At 43.1% G+C, this 13,393-nt stretch overlaps 1 long non-coding RNA gene across 2 annotated transcripts in view; it reads left to right on the top strand.

The window, feature by feature from the left end:
* The first annotated feature begins 419 nt into the window (after nt 1-419).
* Nucleotides 420-13,393, top strand: part of LOC133543084 (uncharacterized) — a 172,488-nt gene continuing 159,514 nt past the window's right edge. For both annotated transcript variants that reach the window (XR_009804297.1, XR_009804298.1), the window contains exon 1: nt 420-490. This is a non-coding gene — a long non-coding RNA (uncharacterized LOC133543084). The remainder of the gene's footprint in view (nt 491-13,393) is intronic.

Below are 13,393 nucleotides of genomic sequence, written 5' to 3' on the forward strand. Positions count from 1 at the left end.
TAGATCCACTATGGACTGGACTCACACTATTATGTTAGACCCATTATGGACTGGACTCACACTATTATGTTAGACCCACTATGGACTGGACTGTCACTATTATGTTAGATCCACTATGGACTGTACTCTCACTATTATGTTAGATCCACTATGGACTGTACTCTCACTATTATGTTAGATACACTATGGACTGGACTCTCACTGTTTTGGCAAACTACCCAAGGCCAAAGCCTTCACCCACACAGAAGGCCTTATGTCCAAATATGAGTTTGGCTCCCATTTCCCCCAGAGGACACAAATAGAATTACAGACACAAAATCCCAACAGCTGAAGACCATCACTAATCAGGAAGGCTCTCACCTGAAGCAATCAAATCTACTCCTTTTAAGTCTGCAGTTCCAACTCAAACTTCAGGCCAACAAACTCTGCTCAAGGACAAATGACCAAATACAGAAGTGACAAGTGTGTACAGAGACCAGGGTGGCTGAAGGTGAGATGACTTTATATTATTTTGATGTTTGGATTTGATGCGTTGGATTTATTTTAATTGCCAAGTGGTGGGTTGTTAAATGTTTAAATGTCAAATCCAAACTGTGAAGGGTCACTATATGTACTTTTGGAAACATGTTTACTTTAAACATGGTTTTGTTGTAATTTGTTTATATTTGTCCCTAATTGCTTTTGTATTCGTCCACCTTTTTCAAAGGTTTTTCACCTTTCAGTTATTCAATTAAAAAAAAGAGACAATCAAGTCCAAAATAAAAGGAGAAACAAAGATTTGTCTCATCATTGGATTGAAACAAGGAGTGAAGTCCCAGTGAAACCCCTGGTCAAAATATCAAAACCCTTTTCAAGTTAGGGGAGAACAAAAAAAAAGAAACATAACTTGACACTCACACTATTATGTTAGATCCACTATGGACTGGACTCTCACACTATTATGTTGGATCCACTATGGACTGGACTCTCACACTATTATGTTGGATCCACTATGGACTGGACTCTCACTATTATGTTGGATCCACTATGGACTGGACTCTCACTATTATGTTAGATCCACTATGGACTGGACTCTCACACTATTGTGTTAGATCCACTATGGACTGCACTCTCACTATTATGTTAGATCCACTATGGACTGGACTCTCCCACTATTATGTTGGATCCACTATGGACTGGACTCTCACTATTATGTTGGATCCACTATGGACTGGACTCTCACTATTATGTTAGATCCACTATGGACTGGACTCTCACACTATTGTGTTAGATCCACTATGGACTGCACTCTCACTATTATGTTAGATCCACTATGGACTGGACTCTCACTATTATGTTAGATCCACTATGGACTGGACTCTCCCACTATTATGTTAGATCCACTATGGACTGCACTCTCACTATTATGTTAGATCCACTATGGACTGGACTCTCACACTATTATGTTGGATCCACTATGGACTGGACTCTCACTATTATGTTGGATCCACTATGGACTGGACTCCCACTATTATGTTAGATCCACTATGGACTGGACTCTCCCACTATTATGTTAGATCCACTATGGACTGGACTCTCACACTATTATGTTGGATCCACTATGGACTGGACTCCCACACTATTATGTTGGATCCACTATGGACTGGACTCCCACTATGTTGGATCCACTATGGGCTGGACTCTCTCACTATTATGTTGGATCCACTATGGACTGGACTCTCACTATTATGTTAGATACACTATGGACTGGACTCTCACACTAATAGGTTAGATCCACTATAGACTGGACTCTCACTCTTTTGTTAGAGCCACTATGGACTGGACTCTCACACTATTATGTTAGATCCACTATGGACTGGACTTTCACTATTATGTTAGATCCACTATGGACTGGACTCCTACTATTATTTTAGCTACACTATGGACTGTACTCTCACTATTATGTTAGATTCACTCTGGACTGGACTTTCACTATTATGTTAGATCCACTATGGACTGTACTCTCACTATTATGTTAGATTCACTATGGACTGGACTTTCACTATTATGTTAGATCCACTATGGACTGGACTCTCACTATTATGTTAGATCCACTATGGACTGTACTCTCACTATTATGTTAGATTCACTATGGACTGGACTTTCACTATTATGTTAGATCCACTATGGACTGTACTCTCACTATTATGTTAGATTCACTATGGACTGGACTTTCACTATTATGTTAGATCCACTATGGACTGGACTCTCACTATTATGTTGGATCCACTATGGACTGGACTCTCACTATTATGTTAGACCCACTATGTACTGGACTCTCACTATTATGTCAGATCAACTATGGACTGGACTATCACTATTAGATCCATGATGGACTGGACTCTCACTATTAGATCCACGATGGACTGGACACTCACTATTATGTTAGATCCACTATGGACTGCACTCTCACTATTATGTTAGATCCACTATGGACTGGACTCTCACACTATTATGTTGGATCCACTATGGACTGGACTCTCACTATTATGTTGGATCCACTATGGACTGGACTCACTATTATGTTGGATCCACTATGGGCTGGACTCTCTCACTATTATGTTGGATACACTATGGACTGGACTCTCACACTATTAGGTTAGATCCACTATAGACTGGACTCTCACTCTTTTGTTAGAGCCACTATGGACTGGACTCTCACTATTATGTTAGATCCACTATGGACTGGACTCTCACTATTATGTTGGACCCACTATGTACTGGACTCACACTATTATGTTAGATCCACTATGGACTGGATTCTCACACTATTATGTTAGATCCACTATGGACTGGACTCTCACTATTATGTTAGATCCACTATGGACTGGATTCTCACTATTATGTTAGATCCACTATGGACTGGACTCCTACTATTATTTTAGATCCACTATGGACTGGACTTTCACTATTATGTTGGATCCACTATGGACTGGACTCTCACTATTATGTTAGACCCACTATGGACTGGACTCTCACTATTATGTTAGATCCACTATGGACTGGATTCTCACACTATTATGTTAGATCCACTATGGACTGGACTCTCACGGTTATGTTAGATCCACTATGGACTGGACTATCACTATTATGTTGGATCCACTATGGACTGGACTCTCACTATTATGTTAGACCCACTATGGACTGGACTCTCACTATTTTATGTTAGATCCACTATGGACTGGACTTTCACTATTATGTTAGATCCACTATGGACTGGACTCTCACTATTATGGTAGATCCACTATGGACTGTACTCTCACTATTATGTTCGATCTACTATGGACTGGACTCTCACACTATTATGTTCGATCTACTATGGACTGGACTCTCACACTATTATGTTAGATCCACTATGGACTGGACTCTCACTATTATGTTAGATCCACTATGGACTGGACTCCTACTATTATTTTAGCTCCACTATGGACTGGACTTTCACTATTAGATCCAATTTGGACTGGACTCTCACTATTATGTTAGATCCACTATGGACTGTACTCTCACTACTATGTTAGATTCACTATGGACTGGACTTTCACTATTAGATCCAATTTGGACTGGACTCTCACTATTATGTTAGATCCACTATGGACTGGACTTTCACTATTATGTTAGATCCACTATGGACTGGACTCTCACTATTATGTTAGATTCACTATGGACTTGACTCACACTATTATGTTGGATCCACTATGGACTGGACTCCCACGATTATGTTAGATCCACTATGGACTGGACTATCACTATTAGATCCACAATGGACTGGACTCTCATTATTATGTTGGATCCACTCTGGACTGGACTTTCACACTATTATGTTAGATCCACTATAGACTGGACTCTCACACTATTATGTTAGAGCCACTATGGACTGGACTCTCACAATTATGTTAGATCCACTGTGGACTGGACTTTCACTATTATGTTAGACCCACTATATACTGGACTCTCACTATTATGTCAGATCAACTATGGACTGGACTATCACTATTAGATCCATGATGGACTGGACTCTCACTATTATGTTAGATCCACTATGGACTGGACTATCACTATTAGATCCACGATGGACTGGACGCTCACTATTATGTTAGATCCACTATGGACTGGACTCACACTATGTTAGATCCACTATGGACTGGACTCTCACTATTATGTTAGATCCACTATGGACTGGACTCTCACTATTATGTTGGACCCACTATGTACTGGACTCGCACTATTATGTTAGATCCGCTATGGACTGGACTCTCACGATTATGTTGGATCCTCTATGGACTGGACTATCACTATTAGATCCACGATGGACTGGACTCCCACTATTATGTTAGATCCACTATGGACTGGACTCACACTATTATGTTAGATCCACTATGGACTGGACTCTCACTATTATGTTGGACCCACTATGTACTGGACTCTCACTATTATGTTAGATCCACTATGGACTGGATTCTCACACTATTATGTTAGATCCACTATGGACTGGACTATCACTATTAGATCCACAATGGACTGGACTCTCACTATTATGTTAGATCCACTATGGACTGGATTCTCACTATTATGTTAGATCCACTATGGACTGGACTCCTACTATTATTTTAGATCCACTATGGACTGGACTTTCACTATTATGTTGGATTCACTATGGACTGGACTCTCACTATTATGTTAGACCCACTATGGACTGGAATCTCACTATTATGTTAGATCCACTATGGACTGGATTCTCACACTATTATGTTAGATCCACTATGGACTGGACTCTCACGGTTATGTTAGATCCACTATGGACTGGACTATCACTATTAGATCCACAATGGACTGGACTCTCACTATTATGTTGGATCCACTATGGACTGGACTCTCACTATTATGTTAGACCCACTATGGACTGGACTCTCACTATTATGTTAGATCCACTATGGACTGGATTCTCACACTATTATGTTAGACCCACTATGGACTGGACTCTCACTATTATGTTAGATCCACTATGGACTGAACTCTCACGGTTATGTTAGATCCACTATGGACTGGACTATCACTATTAGATCCACAATGGACTGGACTCTCACTATTATGTTGGATCCACTATTGACTGGACTTTCACAATATTATGTTAGACCCACTATGGACTGTACTCCCACTATTATGTTAGATCCACTATGGACTGGACTCTCAATATTATGTTAAATCCACTATGGACTGTATTCTCACTATTATGTTAGATCCACTATGGACTGTACTCTCACTATTATGTTAGACCCACTATGGACTGGACTCTCACACTATTATGTTCGATCTACTATGGACTGGACTCTCACACTATTATGTTAGATCCACTATGGACTTGACTCTCAGTATTACGTTAGATTCACTATGGACTGGACTCTCACTATTATGTTAGATCCACTATGGACTGGACTCTCACACTATTATGTTAGAGCCACTATGGACTGGACTCTCACTATTATGTTAGATCCACTATCGACTGGACTTTCACAATAGTATATTAGATCCACTATGGACTGGACTCTCAATATTACGTTGGATCCACTATGGACTGGACTCTCACACTATTATGTTAGACCCACTATGGACTGGACTGTCACTATTATGCTAAATCCACTATGGACTGGACTCTCACTATTATGTTAGCTCAACTATGTACTGGACTCCCACTATTATGTTAGATCCACTATGGACTGGACTCCCACTATTATGTTAGATCCACTAAGGACTGGACTCTCACTATTATGTTAGATCCACTATGGACTGGACTCCCACACTATTATGTTAGCTCCACTATGGAGTGGACTCTCACTATTATGCTAGATCCACTATGGACTGGACTCCCACTATTATGTTAGCTCCACTATGGACTGGACTCCCACTAATATGTTAGCTCCACTATGGACTGGACTCTCACAATGGTATATTAGATCCACTATGAACTGGACTGCCACACTATTATGTTAGAACCACTCAACCCACATCTGCGGTCCTCTCCAAGGTTTCTCATAGTCATTCACATTGACATCCCACTGAGTTGTGAGTTTGAACCGAGGATGTTGTTGTAGCTTTAGACACTTGTGATTTAGGGCTATATAAATACAAATTGATTGATTGATTGATTGATTGATCAATTGGGGCAATGTTAAACCTCCATTTGATTCCTTTTTCACCAAGAATAGGTATTATTTACGTACAAAACACACATGATTAATGCCATGTTTTCACCGCAGTACTCGCTCTGTTGCGTAATATCCAGAACATCGTTAAGCACGTCTCGTCATTTTTGCAGTCATGAGTCTGGCCTGATCGTGTTTGTGGGTCGCTCTAATTAGCTCGCTATCTCTCTGATGTGATAATGTGTGTTAGGGCTTGATAATACCGAGTAAACACGCTCATTGTGCGGCGCTCGTTGTAAAGATGAAAAGGGAATGATTACGATGATTTGCATGTGTTTGCGCGGCGGATTCTCCCCGCCATATTAACGGGAATGAAACATAACGAGGAGAGATGAATAGACGAGCGTGCGCTAAATATCCTTCCTGGATGGTTTCGCTTTAGAGTGTGCGGGAACCTGGGGATCTCCTCCAGATGTCTGCGTTAAAACCGGCCGAGGAGAACGTTCTCAGCTGCTGGAGCACATTTAGTAAAACTTTCGACAGACTGCCTGCAGCCAAAGTGATACCATCCCCTGCTGCGCCTGTATCAGCCACACATCTGCCACCTCTGCAAATGATGACAAAAGGTAGTCCGGGCGTTCTGGAAGTGAAGACGCGGCACCAGCGCCATTTGGGAGGGCAACTTTGTGCCTGGAACAACTTTGGCGTGGCTGGCAACTTCCATCCATCTTCTTCCGCTTATCCGAGGTCGGGTCGCGGGGGCAGCAGCCCAAGCAGAGAATCCCAGACTTTCCTCTCCCCAGCCACTTTGTCCAGCTCCTCCCGGGGGATCCCGAGGCGTTCCCAGGCCTGCCGGGAGACATAGTCTTCCCAACATGTCTTCCCCGTGGTTATAAAAAACCTTTTCTCACCAAAAGATACCAAAGGCATGCAGTAAATTTAGACCTGCGCTTCTTAATTTGAGTGTGATGTAAGGATACCATCACGAAAAGCACATTTAATTAAAAAAAACGTTATTATGGTCTTACCTTTACTTATAAATGAAGTCCATGCCAGCTCCTTCTGATCAAAAGCATCGATAACTTGTTCATAGAAGTCTTCTTTATCTTTCTTCAGTTTTAAAAGTCTCTCTGTCTTGATGGAGATCTTCTTTTATTACCTCCTGCTTGGATTGAAAGAGGAAAAAATAAACGATCGCTGTTCACTCTTGTCACTTCTTCTGCAGCCGAGTATTCGCAAGAAGGATCACTAGCGCCCTCTACCACCAGGAGGCGGTAGTCGTTTATTGACTCATATTTGACACACGCAGCTACGGTATATTAATAAAACATAGCTGTTTACTGTTCTTTTTAGCTTATTCAATAGCTTGGACCTTAAATCCTACTGAATAGCTCTTAATCTTCTTCCCTTTATGCGATTTAAAGGGGAACATTATCACCAGACCTATGTAAGCGTCAATATATACCTTCATGGTGCAGAAAAAAAGACCATATATTTTATTAACCGATTTCCGAACTCTAAATGGGTGAATTTTGGCGAATTAAACGCCTTTCTGTTTATGACTCTTTTGGCGATGACGTCACCGAGGTAATACAGCCGCCATTTTCATTTTCAACACATTACAAACACCGGGTCTCAGCTCTGTTATTTTCCGTTTTTTCGACTATTTTTTGGAACCTTGGAGACATCATGCCTCGTGGGTGTGTTGTCGGAGGGTGTAACAACACTAACAGGGAGGGATTCAAGTTGCAACGAAGATGCAAAAGTGGCGTTGAATGTGCCGGAGTGTCTGCACATTTTACCGGCGATGACAGACATGGATAACCCGCAGATGCATTTGCAACGATAAAGTCAACAAAATCACAAAGGTGAGTTTTGTTGATGTTGTTGACTTATGTGCTAATCAGACATATTTGGTCGCGGCGTGACTGGCAGCTAATCGATGCTAACATGCTATTTACCAGCGATGCTAAAGCAGACATGGCACAGAGATGTATGGATAACCTGCAGATGCATTTGCAACCATATTACGTTTCCTTCCACTCACATTTAATGCGAAACAAACACTTACCAATCGAAGGATTTTAGTTGCTCCAGTGTCACAAGATGCAAAAGTCCTGATCGTTTGGTCCGCACATTTTACCGGCGATGCTAACGCAGCTATTCGGCCATGCTATGGCTATGAATAGCGTCTATAGCTATTCGCTCAATAGCTTCAGTTTCTTCTTCAATACTTTCATACTCCAACCATCTGTTGCAATACATGCGTAATCTGTTGAATCGCTTAAGCCGCTGAAATCCGAGTCTGAATCCAAGCTAATGTCGCTATATCTTGCTGTGGTATCTGCCGTTGTTTGTTTACATTGGCAGCACTGTATGATGTCACAGGGAAATGGATAGTCGGGTCGCAAATAGCGAAAATCAAGCACGTTATAGCTTTTTTTAGGGATATTTCGGGACCGGTAAAATTTTTGAAAAACATTTCAAAAAATACAACGAGCCACTGGGAATTGATTTTTATTGTTTTTAACCCTTTTGAAATTGTGATAATGTTCCCCTTTAAAATGAATGAAATCAGCCTCCTCCATTTTGAAAATGATGACAGGTGAAGTGTCATTAGTGACGTGACGAGTTTGACCCGGTGGAAATTCTAGACATGCGCTAATAAAAATAATCTTTTTCGAAACGAGTTTGACCCGCCGTTAATCCTGAGCCGGCGGTAATGCTAAGTATGTGCTAATTATTTTACGAAAACGAGTTTGACCCGGAAGTAATTCTAGGCAGGCGAATACTATAAACCCGGCGGCAATTCAAGGAAATACGCTAATCGCGATTAAATATTTGTATTCCCTTGCCAAAATCGTAGCGAATGACTTTGCTTTCCAAAATGTGCATTTTTTTGTTGCCGTAAAGCAGGGGTGTCGAACTCAAATACAGAGTAGGCCATAATTCTAAACTGAACAAAGCCGCGAGCCAAAGTTGAACAACTTAACCTTTTTAATAAGGACCCAAACAAGTTTTGCATTGAATATTGTACAAGCAAGGCTTATATAACTTTATAGTGACATGCAAAATCCAGTTTTGTTGGTAACGGGGGCGTATATTGTAGCGTCCCGAAAGAGTTAATGCTGCAAGGGGTTCTGGGTATTTGTTCTGTCGTGTTGATGTTGTGTTACAGTGCAGATGTTCTTGTTGCAATCCGCTGCTCGGATCTACACATATTAGTTATTTTTCCTTTCTGGTATCACTCTCCGTCAAGTGACTGTTTATTTCCTGTTTAGCCTGTCACCATGGTAACTCATCAGTCCACCTGCCAATCCCGGTCCACACACACCTATTTTGTCTAAATCACCCTCCTATTTAAGACAGCCTCTTTGTTCATTTCTTCCTGGGTTCATAAATTGCTCTCATGCAACAAGTGATGACTGCTACTTTTTCTACTTTTATTCTCGCTAGCTCTCATGCTATACCACTTGATTATTCCAGTTTTCATACTGATGATTAGTTTTCTCGTTTGTGCTTTCATGCCAAGTTTAGTTTTCTGTTTGTATTTCCTAGTTTTCATACTAGCGTTTTTGGTTTGCCTTTTTGTTAGCTCCAGCATTTCTGTTCAGAGCTCTCTTTTTGTCAAATAAATATTTTAAGAGCTTACCTTTGTTGTGTTCATGTCAACGCATCCACGGAGGGACAAACCCGGCATTACCATGCCCACCAGTCCTCACAGTTCTCCCGAAATGTGTTTTTCATTCTTGTTTGGTGTGGGTTCACAGTTTGGTGCATATTTGTAACAGTGTTAAAGTTGTTTATACGGCCACCCTCAGTATGACCTGTTTGGTTGTTGACCAAGTATGCTTTGCATTCACTTGTGTGTGTAGAATCCGCATATATTACGTGACTGGGCCGGCACGCTGATTGTATGGCGGAAAAGTGGACATGACGACAGGTTGTAAAGGACGCTAAAAGCGGTACCTTTAAGGCACGCCGCCGATATTGTTGTCCGAGTGGAAATCGGGAAAAAAATTCAAGAGAATGGTTGCCCTGGTAGATTTTCGGGGGAGGGGCACTGAAATTCGGGAGTCTCCTGGGAAAATCGTGAGGGTTGGCAAGTATTAAAATTAGCGGTGAATGGACCGCCGCTGTATAATACCGGCGGGCCAGCTGTAATGTTCAGTCAATCAATCAATCAATGTTTATTTTTATAGTCCCAAATCACAAATGTCTCAAAGGACTGCACAAATCATTACGACTACAACATCCTCGGAAGAACCCACAAAAGGGCAAGGAAAACTCACACCCAGTGGGCAGGGAGAATTCACATCCAGTGGGACGCCAGTGACAATGCTGACTATGAGAAAGCTTGGAGAGGACCTCAGAAGAGGGCAACCCCCCCCCTCTAGGGGACCGAAAGCAATGGATGTCGAGCGGGTCTAACATGATACTGTGAAAGTTCAATAGATAGTGGCTCCAACACAGCCGCGAGAGTTCAGTTCAAGCGGATCCAAGACAGCAGCGAGAGTCCCGTCCACAGGAAACCATCTCAAGTGGAGGCGGATCAGCAGCGTAGAGATGTCGTAGAGTGGTTCATCCTGGGTCTCGACTCTGGACAGCCAGTACTTCATCCATGGTCATCGGACCGGACCCCCTCCACAAGGGAGGGTCTGACATAGGAGAAAAAAGAAAAGAAGCGGCAGATCAACTGGTCTAAAAAGGTCTGTTTAAAGGCTAGAGTATACAGATGAGTTTTAAGGTGAGACTTAAATGCTTCTACTGAGGTAGCATCTCGAACTGTTACCGGGAGGGCATTCCAGAGTATTGGTGCCCGAACGGAAAACGCTCTATAGCCCGCAGACTTTTTTTGGGCTCTAGGAATCACTAATATGCCGGAGTCTTTTGAACGCAGATTTCTTGCCGGGACATATGGTACAATACAATCGGCAAGATAGGATGGAGCTAGACCGTGTAGTATTTTATACGTAAGTAGTAAAACCTTAAAGTCAATTTAATATTGTCTCAAGGGCCAAAATAAATGACATGGCCCGCGGGCCAGAGTTTGACACCCATGCCGTAAAGCGATGCAGGGGGAATACAAGGATGATATAAATAAAAAAATCAGCAAATACGGAAATCGATACGAATGTTCTTTGGCCTGACAGTTTTCAATGATGCTAAGAACAACTGGGGTCACAGCAGACTGCATTTGGTTTCTGGCCCCGGGTTTGATTGACAAATAACGGCCCCGCAGTTGTTGTTTTTCCTGGCTCGGCACACAGTGTGCAACAGACACCCGTCTCACCGGCGCCCGGCGTCGGGGAATAATTACAGAGGGCCGCCTGAGGTAAGGCCTGGCAGAGAGAGTTTGTTAGCGATTGTGGAAAGGAGGAGATAGTCCCGCGCTGCACATGAGCGCACATTCACTGCAGACTAAACACTTTTTTTTTTTTTTTTTCCTTTCCTTCCGCATATTTTCGCTGGCTGCAGGTGCCACAAAACGAGGCGGGTCACTTTGCTCTGTTCGGCTCATTTAGATGTGAACTGTTCTGCCAGGTGAAAAATGGGGAGGGACGGAAAAAACTGGAATAATGTTTACGTGGCAAAAACAAAAATAATTGAGAGCGTGATGCAGGGTTTTAATTAAAAGGCGTCTGCGCTCAGAGTTACGTAATCGGCGAAAGTCCGCCATGGCAGCCGCTGCAGAGGCTAATTTGGGACATGCGGTTTGTTTGTTTACCATTCTCTCCGAGTACCAGTCAATCAATCAATCATCCATCTTCTTCCGCTTATCTGAGGTCGGGTCGCGGGGGCAACAGCCTAAGCAGGGAAACCCAGACTTCCCTCTCCCCAGCCACTTCGTCTAACTCTTCCCGGGGGATCCCGAGGCGTTCCCAGGCCAGCCGGGAGACATAGTCTTCCCAGCGTGTCCTTGGTCTTCCCCGTGGCCTCCTACCGGTCGGACGTGACCTAAACACCTCCCTAGGGAGGCGTTCGGGTGGCATCCTGACCAGATGCCCGAACCACCTCATCTGGCTCCTCTTGATGTGAAGGAGCAGCGGCTTTACTTTGAGTTCCTCCCGGATGGCAGAGCTTCTCACCCTATCTCTAAGGGAGAGACCTGGAAACTCATTTGGGCCGCTTGTACCCGTGATCTTATCCTTTCGGTCATGACCATAGTTGAGGATGGGAACGTAGATCGACCGGTAAATTGAGAGCTTTGCCTTCCGGCTCAGCTCCTTCTCCACCATAACGGATTGGTACAACGTCCGCATTACTGAAGACGCCGCACCGATCCGCCTGTCGATCTCACGATCCACTCTTCCCTCACTCGTGAACTAGACTCCTAGGTACTTGAACTCCTCAACTTGGGGCAAGGTCGCCTCCCCAACCCGGAGATGGCAATCAATCAATGTTTATTTATACAGCCCTAAATCACAAATCTCTCAAAGGACTGTACAAGCCATTACGACTACGACATCCTCGGAAGAACCCACAAAAGGGCAAGGAAAACTCACACCCAGTGGGCAGGGAGAATTCACATCCAGTGGGACGCCTGTGACACTGCTGACTATGAGAAACCTTGGAGAGGACCTCAAATGTGGGCAACCCCCCCTCTAGAGGACCGAAAGCAATGGATGTCGAGCGGGTCTAACATGATACTGTGAAAGTTCAATCCATAGTGGCTCCAACACAGCCGCGAGAGTTCAGTTCAAAGCGGATCCAAGACAGCAGCGAGAGTCCCGTCCACAGGAAACCATCCCAAGCGGAGTCGGATCAGCAGCGTAGAGATGTCCCCAACCGATACACAGGCGAGCGGTCCATCCTGGGTCCCGACGAGCGGTCCATCCTGGGTCTCGACTCTGGACAGCCAGTTCTTTATCCATGGTCATCGGACCGGACCACCTCCACAAGAGAAAGGGGGACATAGGAGAAAAAGAAAATAAGTGGCAGATCAACTGGTCTAAAAAGGAGGTCTATTTAAAGGCTAGAGTATACAAATTAGTTTTAAGGTGAGACTTAAATGCTTCTAGTCATGGTATTAAAAACCATCTGTCTCTGCTACACTTAAATAGAGATGCTAGGGTTAGGGCTAGGGTTAACCCTAATGTTAGGGTTAAGAGTTGACCCTAACGCTAACCCCAATTCTATCCCTAACCTTAGCCGATAAATGCTTTAAAATGTAATATTGGAAATTATCGGCATCGGTTTCAAAATGATCAGTA

Source organism: Nerophis ophidion, linkage group LG25, assembly GCF_033978795.1.
Source record: "Nerophis ophidion isolate RoL-2023_Sa linkage group LG25, RoL_Noph_v1.0, whole genome shotgun sequence".
NCBI classification, from domain to species: domain Eukaryota; kingdom Metazoa; phylum Chordata; class Actinopteri; order Syngnathiformes; family Syngnathidae; genus Nerophis; species Nerophis ophidion.